This window comes from Delphinus delphis, chromosome 3 (genome assembly GCF_949987515.2).
Source record: "Delphinus delphis chromosome 3, mDelDel1.2, whole genome shotgun sequence".
In the NCBI taxonomy this organism is placed as follows: domain Eukaryota; kingdom Metazoa; phylum Chordata; class Mammalia; order Artiodactyla; family Delphinidae; genus Delphinus; species Delphinus delphis.
Window position 1 is genome coordinate 99,198,081 of NC_082685.1, and position 8,056 is coordinate 99,206,136.

Here is an 8,056-nt window from a genome sequence, read left to right on the forward strand (position 1 = left end):
AGTACTTAGTCATGGATTTTTTGCTGTATTAAAAGATAAATGAGACTACATTTCTTATATTAAGATTGATAGATTATCTGCTTAGGAAAGAATACATGCAAGCCTATCCAATTTTAATAATAAGTTGTAATTATGCTCCCCTCTAACCAATAACAGAAAATACCCCTACTCCAAGGCTTAATAGAGAATTCAAACTATCTGCTATACTGCTTCTTCCAAAAATCTTATCCAGTGCTACTGAAACTTGAAAGATGGACAAAGTATTGAGTTCTTTCCTCTGTATTGATCAGCAATGTTTTTTAAAGGGCCCCATAGTAAATAGTTTAGACTTTTGGGACCTATGGTCTCTGTCACAATGATTCACCATGCCACTGTAGAATGAAAAGAGGGATAGAACACAAGTAAATGAATGGCTGTGAATGTATTACAATAAAACTTTATTTATATATTTGGTCTATGCGGGGAGAGGGTTTAGTTTAGTTTGCTTAGTTTGCGAACTCCTGGTGTAAAGATTTGGGTACTCTATGTCCATGCTGAATTCTTATGGCCATCACAGAGAGGGTGCCATTCATGTACATTTTATGCTATGCCCTTGACATTAATTGATATTTGATTTTAAAAATATATAGTCATATTTTAAAAATTGCTGTAGCTTATTCAAAACTCTTGTTGAAGTCAGTGTACAACATTATGTTGTTCAATGTCCTTTTATAAATTCTTCACATTACAAATTCCCTTCAAAATTGTGTCAGGAGTGTTTGGGGTTTCTTTTCCCCTTCATGCTGAATTATCATGTTTCATTTTATCAGAAAATTAAAATTACATATCCCATCACTTCCCTTTTTGACTTGATTTACAGGAAATATAGATTTATAATGAATACTCATTTCTGTCCTTCTATATGTAAGCTTTAGGGCACATTTATTTTCCCTCATTTTTTAAAACTTTTGGTCTTATAGTATATGTGATTTTAGCTTTAGTCTTCCTAAAATCCTTACCAATGAATATATAATAGTAGACTTGGAATTAAAATTCTGGTTTATGATTAGTCTTCCTCAAATATAAATATTTGCACTCACATTTCATTAACTTCAATTAATTAATTTTCTGCAGACCCTGTACACATTGTGTCTGTTGATGGAATTGGTCTTTTATGTATTTAAACTTCCACACAGAGTAAAGTCTATGTCTATATAGTTAACTCTTTTTTATATTGAATTATATCACATATATCAGGTTTTCTCAAACTTGGCACTATGGATACATTTTGAACCAGAAATTTGGGTTGAGAGAGGCTGTCTTCTGCATTGCAGGATATTTACCAGCATCTCTGGCCTCTGCCCACTAGATGCCAGTAGCACTCCTGCCAAGTTGTTTCAACCCAAATAGCTCCAGGCATTGTAGAATGTCCTCTGGGAATGTGTGTGTTGGAGGTGGGGGACATTGGTTGAGAACCATGATTTATTCAGAAATTGTCCAAATTATGAGTTAACAAATTGATGAATTTTCATGATGTGAGCACACCAGCATAATGAAAAAAAGGATCAAGAAATACAGTATTACCAGCATCCTGCAAAGCCCTTTCTTGCCTACTCACTATCTATACCTTCCCACAAAGTAAGTACCTTTATGACTTTTAAGACCACAGACTGGTTTTCTTCTTTTGAACTGTGTATAAATAGAGTTACACAGAATGTCCTGTGTTGCTTTCAATCAACATTACTCTTATGAGATTCATTCACATGGTGCATAGCAATAGTTCTTCTATTACTGCCAAATTCCGTAATTTATTTGTACATTTTACTGATAAAGGGCACTTTGTTTTCACAGCTTTACCTGTGGGAATGTTATAATTCAATTCAGTTTCTTCTGTTCTGATTTTATACTTTTTGGTCATTTTTTTGGTTACTTTTTTAGATTGCTTTTTGAGGAATTTGTCCATTTTCTGTTATTTTCCAAGTATATTGGCATAATTATTTTTTACAATATTACCTTGTTCCCTTTTTATTTGTTGTAGAATCTATAATCTCTCTCTTTTTATTCTTGGTATTGATAAATTGTGCTTTCATCCTCTCTTGAACATTTGTGCCAAGGGTTATCACTTTATTACTCAAAAAAATCAACTTTCGGTTTTTTTTTGAATCCCTCTAATATGTATTTATTATCTGTATTTTTCATTCCTTCTTATACTTATTGGAAATTTTTATCTTGTTCTATCACCTATTGAGTGAAGAATTAAATTCTGCCAGCTTCATTATAGATTGATTTATTACTCTTTAGTTCTGACACTTCTTGCTTTCTAGAATTTTTAGCTATGTTATTCAGTGCATATACATTTAACATAATTCTATCTAGCTAGTGAATTGATCTTTTAGCCATTACAAAATTACTCTTTAAACCTGGTAATACTCCTTTTTCATCTACTTTTTCTGGCATTAATATGTCAGCAACCATTTTCTTTCTTTTTTCTTTTTTTTTTTTCCTTGACAGTTTTATTTCAATGTGTTTTTGTCCTTATATTTAGGATAGATCTCTTTAAATATCATGTAACTAGACTTTCTATTTTAACTGTCTGAAATTTTTGTTTTTCAATTGTAATATTTAGCCTATTTATATTTGATGTAATTATTTACATATTTGATCTTAAATCTTACTACAGGCATACCTCATTTTATTGACTTCACTCTAATGCACTTTGCAGATATTGAATTTTTTCAAATGGAAGGTTTGTGGCAATTCCACATTGTGAAAGTATATCTGTGTCATTTTTCTAACAGTATTTGCTCACTTTATATTTCTGCATCACATTTTTGTAATTCTCACAAAATGTCAAAATTTCCATTATTATTATATTTTTTATGGTGACCTGTGATCAGTGACTTTTGATGTTACTATTATAATTGTTTTGGGATTGCATGAACTGCGCCCATGTATGATAGCAAACTTAATTGATATGTGTTGTGTGTGTTCTGACTGCTCCACCAACCTGCTGTTCCCATCTCTCTTCCTTTCCTTGGGCCTCCCTATTCCCTGAGACAAAACAATATTGAAATTAAGCCAGTTAATAACCCTACAAAGACCTCTAAATGTTCAAATGAAAGGAAGAGTTGCATATCTTTCCCTTTAAATCAAAAGCTAGAAATGATTAGGCTCAGTGAGGAAGGCATGTTGAAAGCTAAGACAGACCAAAAGCTAGGTCTCTTGTGCCAAACAGTTAGCCAAGTTGTGACTGCAAAGGAAAAGTACCTGAAGGAAGTTAAAAGTCCTACTCCAGTGAACACAAGAATAATAAGAAAGTGAAACAGCCTCATTGCTGATATGGAGAAAGTTGCAGTGGTCAGGAGAGAAGATCAAACTAACCACAGCAATCCCTTAAGCCAAAGCCTAATCCAGAGCAAGACTCTAACTCTCATCAATTCTATGAAGGTTGCAAGAGGTGAGGAAGCTGTAGAAGAAAAGTTTGAAGATAGCAGAGATTGGTTCATGAGGTTGAAGAAAAGAAGCTCTCTCCATAAAAGTGCAAAGTGAGGGGCTTCCCTGGTGACGCAGTGGTTAAGAATCCGCCTGCCAATGCAAGGGACATGGGTTTGAGCCCTGGTCCGGGAACATCCCACATGTTGCAAAGCAACTAAGCCCGTGCACCACAACTACTGAGCCTGCACTCTAGAGCCCACAAGCCACAACTACTAAAGTCCTCATGCCTAGAGCCCAAGCTCCTCAACAAGAGAAGCCACTGCAGCAAGAAGGCTGTACACCACAACGAAGAGTAGCCCCCACTCGACACAACTAGAGAAAGCCGCGCGCAGCAACAAAGACCCAAAGCAGCCAAAAATAAAAATAATAAATGAATAAATAAATTTATTATATAAAAAAAGTGCAAGGTGAAGCAGCAAATGTATGAGCTACAGCAAATTATCCAGAAGATCTAGCTAAGATAATTAATGAAGGTGATTATACTCAATAACAGATTTTCCATGTAGAGGAAATAGCCTTCTATTGGAAGACTGTGCCATCTAGGACTTTCATAGCTAGAAAGGAGAAGTCAGTGCCTGGCTTCAAAGCTTCAAAGGGCTGCCTGACTCTTGTTAGGAGTTAATGTAACTGGTGACTTTAAGTTGAAGCCAATATACCATTATACTCATTTCCTATTATGAAAATTCTAGGACCCTTAAGAATTATCTAAATCTACTCTACCTGTGCTCTCTACATGGCACAACAAAGCCTGGATGACAGCACATCTGTTTACAATATGGTTTACTGAATATTTTAAGCCCAATGTTGAGACCTAAGGCTCAGAGAAAAAGATTCCTTTCAAAATATTACTACTTACTGACAAGGCACCTAGTCACCCAAGAGCTCTGATAGAGCTGTCCAACAAAGTTCACATTGTTTTCATGCCTGCTAACATATCATCTATTCTTCAGCCCATGGATCAAGGAGTAATTTTGACACTCAAGTCATATTATTTAAGAAAAACATTTCATAAGACTACAGCTACCATAAATAGTGATTCCTCTGATGGACCCAAGCAAAGTAAATTGAAAGCCTTCTAGAAAGGAATCACCATTTTAGGTGCCATTAAGAACATTCATGGTTCATGGGAAAGGGTCAAAATATTAACATTAACAGGGATTGGAAAGAAGTTGATTCCAACCCTCATGGATGACTTTGAGGGGTTTAAGACTTCAGTGGAGGAAGTAACTGAAGATATGGTGGAAATAACAAGAGAACTAGAAGTGGAACTTGAAGATGGGACTAATTTGCTGCAATCTCATGATCAAAGTGTAACAGAGGAGGAGTTGCTTCTTATGAATGAGAAAAGAAAGTGGTTTCTTGAGATGGAATCTACTTCTGGAAAAATGCTGTGAAGATTCTTGAAATGACAACAAAAGATTCAGGACATTACATAAACTTACTTGATAAATCAACAGCAGGGTTTGAAAGGATTGATTCCAATTTTGAAAGAAGTTCCACTGTGGGTGAAATGCTATCAAACAGCATTGCATGCTACAGAAAAATAGTTCATAAAGGTAAGATGGAGTGGCCAAGATGGCAGAGTATGAAGACCCTAAGCTCACCTCCTCCCATGAGGACAGCAAAATTGCAACTATTTACAGAGAAATTATTTATGTGACAAACCAGAGCACTAGCAGAAAAGATCTATAACTAAAGATGTAAAGAAGGAAGCACAACAAGATAGGTAGGAGGGGCAACCCACACACAGGAGGATAATTACAATTGCAGAGGTTCTCCTCAATGAGCAAGTGGTTGGAGCCCCGCATGTGGCTTTCCCAGCCTGGGAGTCCTGCACATGGAAGATAAGCCCCAAGAATGACTGGCTCTGAAGGCCAGTTGGGTTTACTTTCAAAAGAGCCAGAGGACTGTGGGAAATAGAGACTCCACTCCTAAAGAGCACACGCAAAACTTCACATGCTCTGGGACCCAGGGAAGAAGGAGTAATTTGAAAGGAACCTGGGTAAGACACACCTTCTGATCTTGAAGAGCCTCGTGGAGGGGCAGAAGGCAGCTGGGGCTTGTCCTGGGAACATAGACATTAGCATCAGCTGTTTTGAGGAGCTCCTTCTAGCACATGGACACTGATGCTGGCAAGCACTATTCTGGAATCCTCCCTGTAGCTTATTTGTACCAGGACTCAGACCAACTCAACAGGTTGTCAGTACAAGTACTGGAATGCCTCTGGCCGAGACACAACTCCACCCACCAGCAGGCCTGTTGCCCTGAAACCCCCTGAGTGCACAGCCACCCCAGGACCTGGCCCTGTCCAGCAGAGGGCCCAGGACCTGGCTCCATACACCAGCTCTAGCCACGGGATTTCCAGGGCCCTGCAGCCAGAGATCGGGGACCTGACTCAGCCCACCAGTAGGTCTCACCCACCAGTGTGTACGCACTGTCCCCAGGACCCCATGAGCCCACAAACAGGCCAAAACACCAATTCTGGGACCCCCAGGGCCCTGCATCCAGAAACCCTGGGACCCAGCTTTGCCTACCAGTGGGCTGGCAGTAACTCCGGGACCAGCCTTACCCACCAGTGGGTAGGCACCAGCCCCAGGAAATCCTGGGTCCTGGTCCCACCCACAAGCAGACCAAAACACCAGTCTGGGACCCACAGGGCCCTGTAGCCAGGTAGGACATATAGTTCAAATGAGCAGAGGGTAGTGCGCTGCTGGGATACATAGGGCATCTGCTTCAAAAAGCCACTTCTTCAGGATCGGGAAACATAAGGAGCCCACAAAATACATAGAAATAAAAATAGCAAATTAGGTAAAATGAGGGGACATTAGGTAAAATGAGGGGACAGGGGTCCCCTTCTTCAGGGGACCAAAACCCCAGAAGAAGAATGAAGTGAAATAGGGATAGGCAATCTACCCGCTAAAGAGTTTAAAATAAAAATCATAAAGATAATCAAAGTACTCAGGAGAAGAATGGATGAACACAGTGAGAAGATTAACAAAGAGAAGATATAGTCATTGACCTCGGGCGGCAGCGGCAGGAGAGGCGGCAGTGGTGGGAAGTGGCTGGAGCAGGGGGCATTGTCATCTCACCCTTCAGCCTGCAGGAGCTCATCAAGCACCTGGCCTCGCTACAGCAGAACAAGGTGCTCAAGGTCCAGCTGGAGACCTACAAACTCAAGTGCAAGGCACTGCAGGAGGAGAAGCGCGGCTTGCGCAAAGCCAGTGTGACCATCCAAGCCCAGGCTGAATGGAAAGAAGAATTCATCAGTAACACATTATTCAAGAAAATTCAGCCTTTGCAGAAGGAGAAAGAAACCCTTGCTATAAATTACGAGAAGGAAGAAGAGTTCCTCACTAATGAGCTCTCCAGAAAATTGATGCAGTTGCAGCTTGAGAAAGCCAAACTAGAACAGCATATGGAGCAGGAATTCCAGGTCAGCAAACTGATGAAGAAAACTAAAAAACTGGAGAACGATACCATTTCTAAGCAGCTTACATTAGAACAGTTGAGACGAGAGAAGATTGACCTCGAAAGTACTTTGGAACAGGAACAAGAAGCACGAGTGAATCGTTTCTGGACAAGGATGGAACTTGAAGCTGAAAAGCGAATCCTGAAGGAGAAATTAGACCAGCCGGTGACTGCTCCCCCATTGCCTAGAGACATCTCCGTGTAGATCGACCCTCCAGAAAACGTGATGCGACACATCAGGTCTTTAAAGAATGAACTGGAGAAGCTGAAGAAGCAACTGAGTGCTGCCCAGTTACAGCATTCCGAGATAATGGTGCAGTATTTGGAGGAGGAACTTCACATGAGGGAAGAGGACCTGAGAGGAAGCTGCAGAGGGAGATGGAGAGGAGAGAGGCCCTCTGTCGACAGCTCTCAGAGAGTGAGTCCAGCTTAGAGATGGATGCTGAAAGGTATTTTAAGGAGCTGTCTGCACAAGGATTAAGACCTCACATTGTGTGCAGCCCGATCCCTTACACACCTTCTCCCAGTTCAAGCCGGCCGATATCACCCAGTCTCTCGTATGCAAGTAACACACTTGGTTTCATGCCACCAACTTCACTGACTAGAGCTGGAATGTCTTATTACAATTCCCCAGGTCTTCATGTGCAGCATATGGGAGCATTCCACGGTATCACAAGGCCTTCACCGCAGAGAAGCAAGTCCTGATCAATTCAAATGGCCCACGCTACCTCCGTCTCACAACACACAGACCCCTGTCCAGCCACTGCCACCTCCATCTCCACCACCCATGCAGCCCGCAGTCCCCTCAGCAGGCACCTTGCAGCCTGCCCCCTCGCAACAGTCGGTTCACCCCTCCTCCCAGCCTTAATGCATGTGCTTAGTCCGAACCTCATGTCGGCACACGTTCTTGTACAGTGGAGCCGAGCTGTCGACTCAACGCCAAAGGCTTCCTTCCCTGGAATATGAATGTGACTTATTTGCACTGAGGTTATCTAGGCTTCACTATTCATTATGTTGCAAATGTGTGTCGGAAACGCAGCCAGTGTTGTGGATCTACAACTCTACACGGATGACTTTTTCCTTCGGTGTTTTACTTGAATCTACATGTGTGCAC

At 40.7% G+C, this 8,056-nt stretch overlaps 1 pseudogene; it reads left to right on the top strand.

Moving 5' to 3' along the window:
• The first annotated feature begins 4,658 nt into the window (after nt 1-4,658).
• Nucleotides 4,659-7,810, top strand: LOC132422441 (coiled-coil domain-containing protein 6 pseudogene; annotated as a pseudogene).
• The last annotated feature ends 246 nt before the right edge of the window (nt 7,811-8,056 follow it).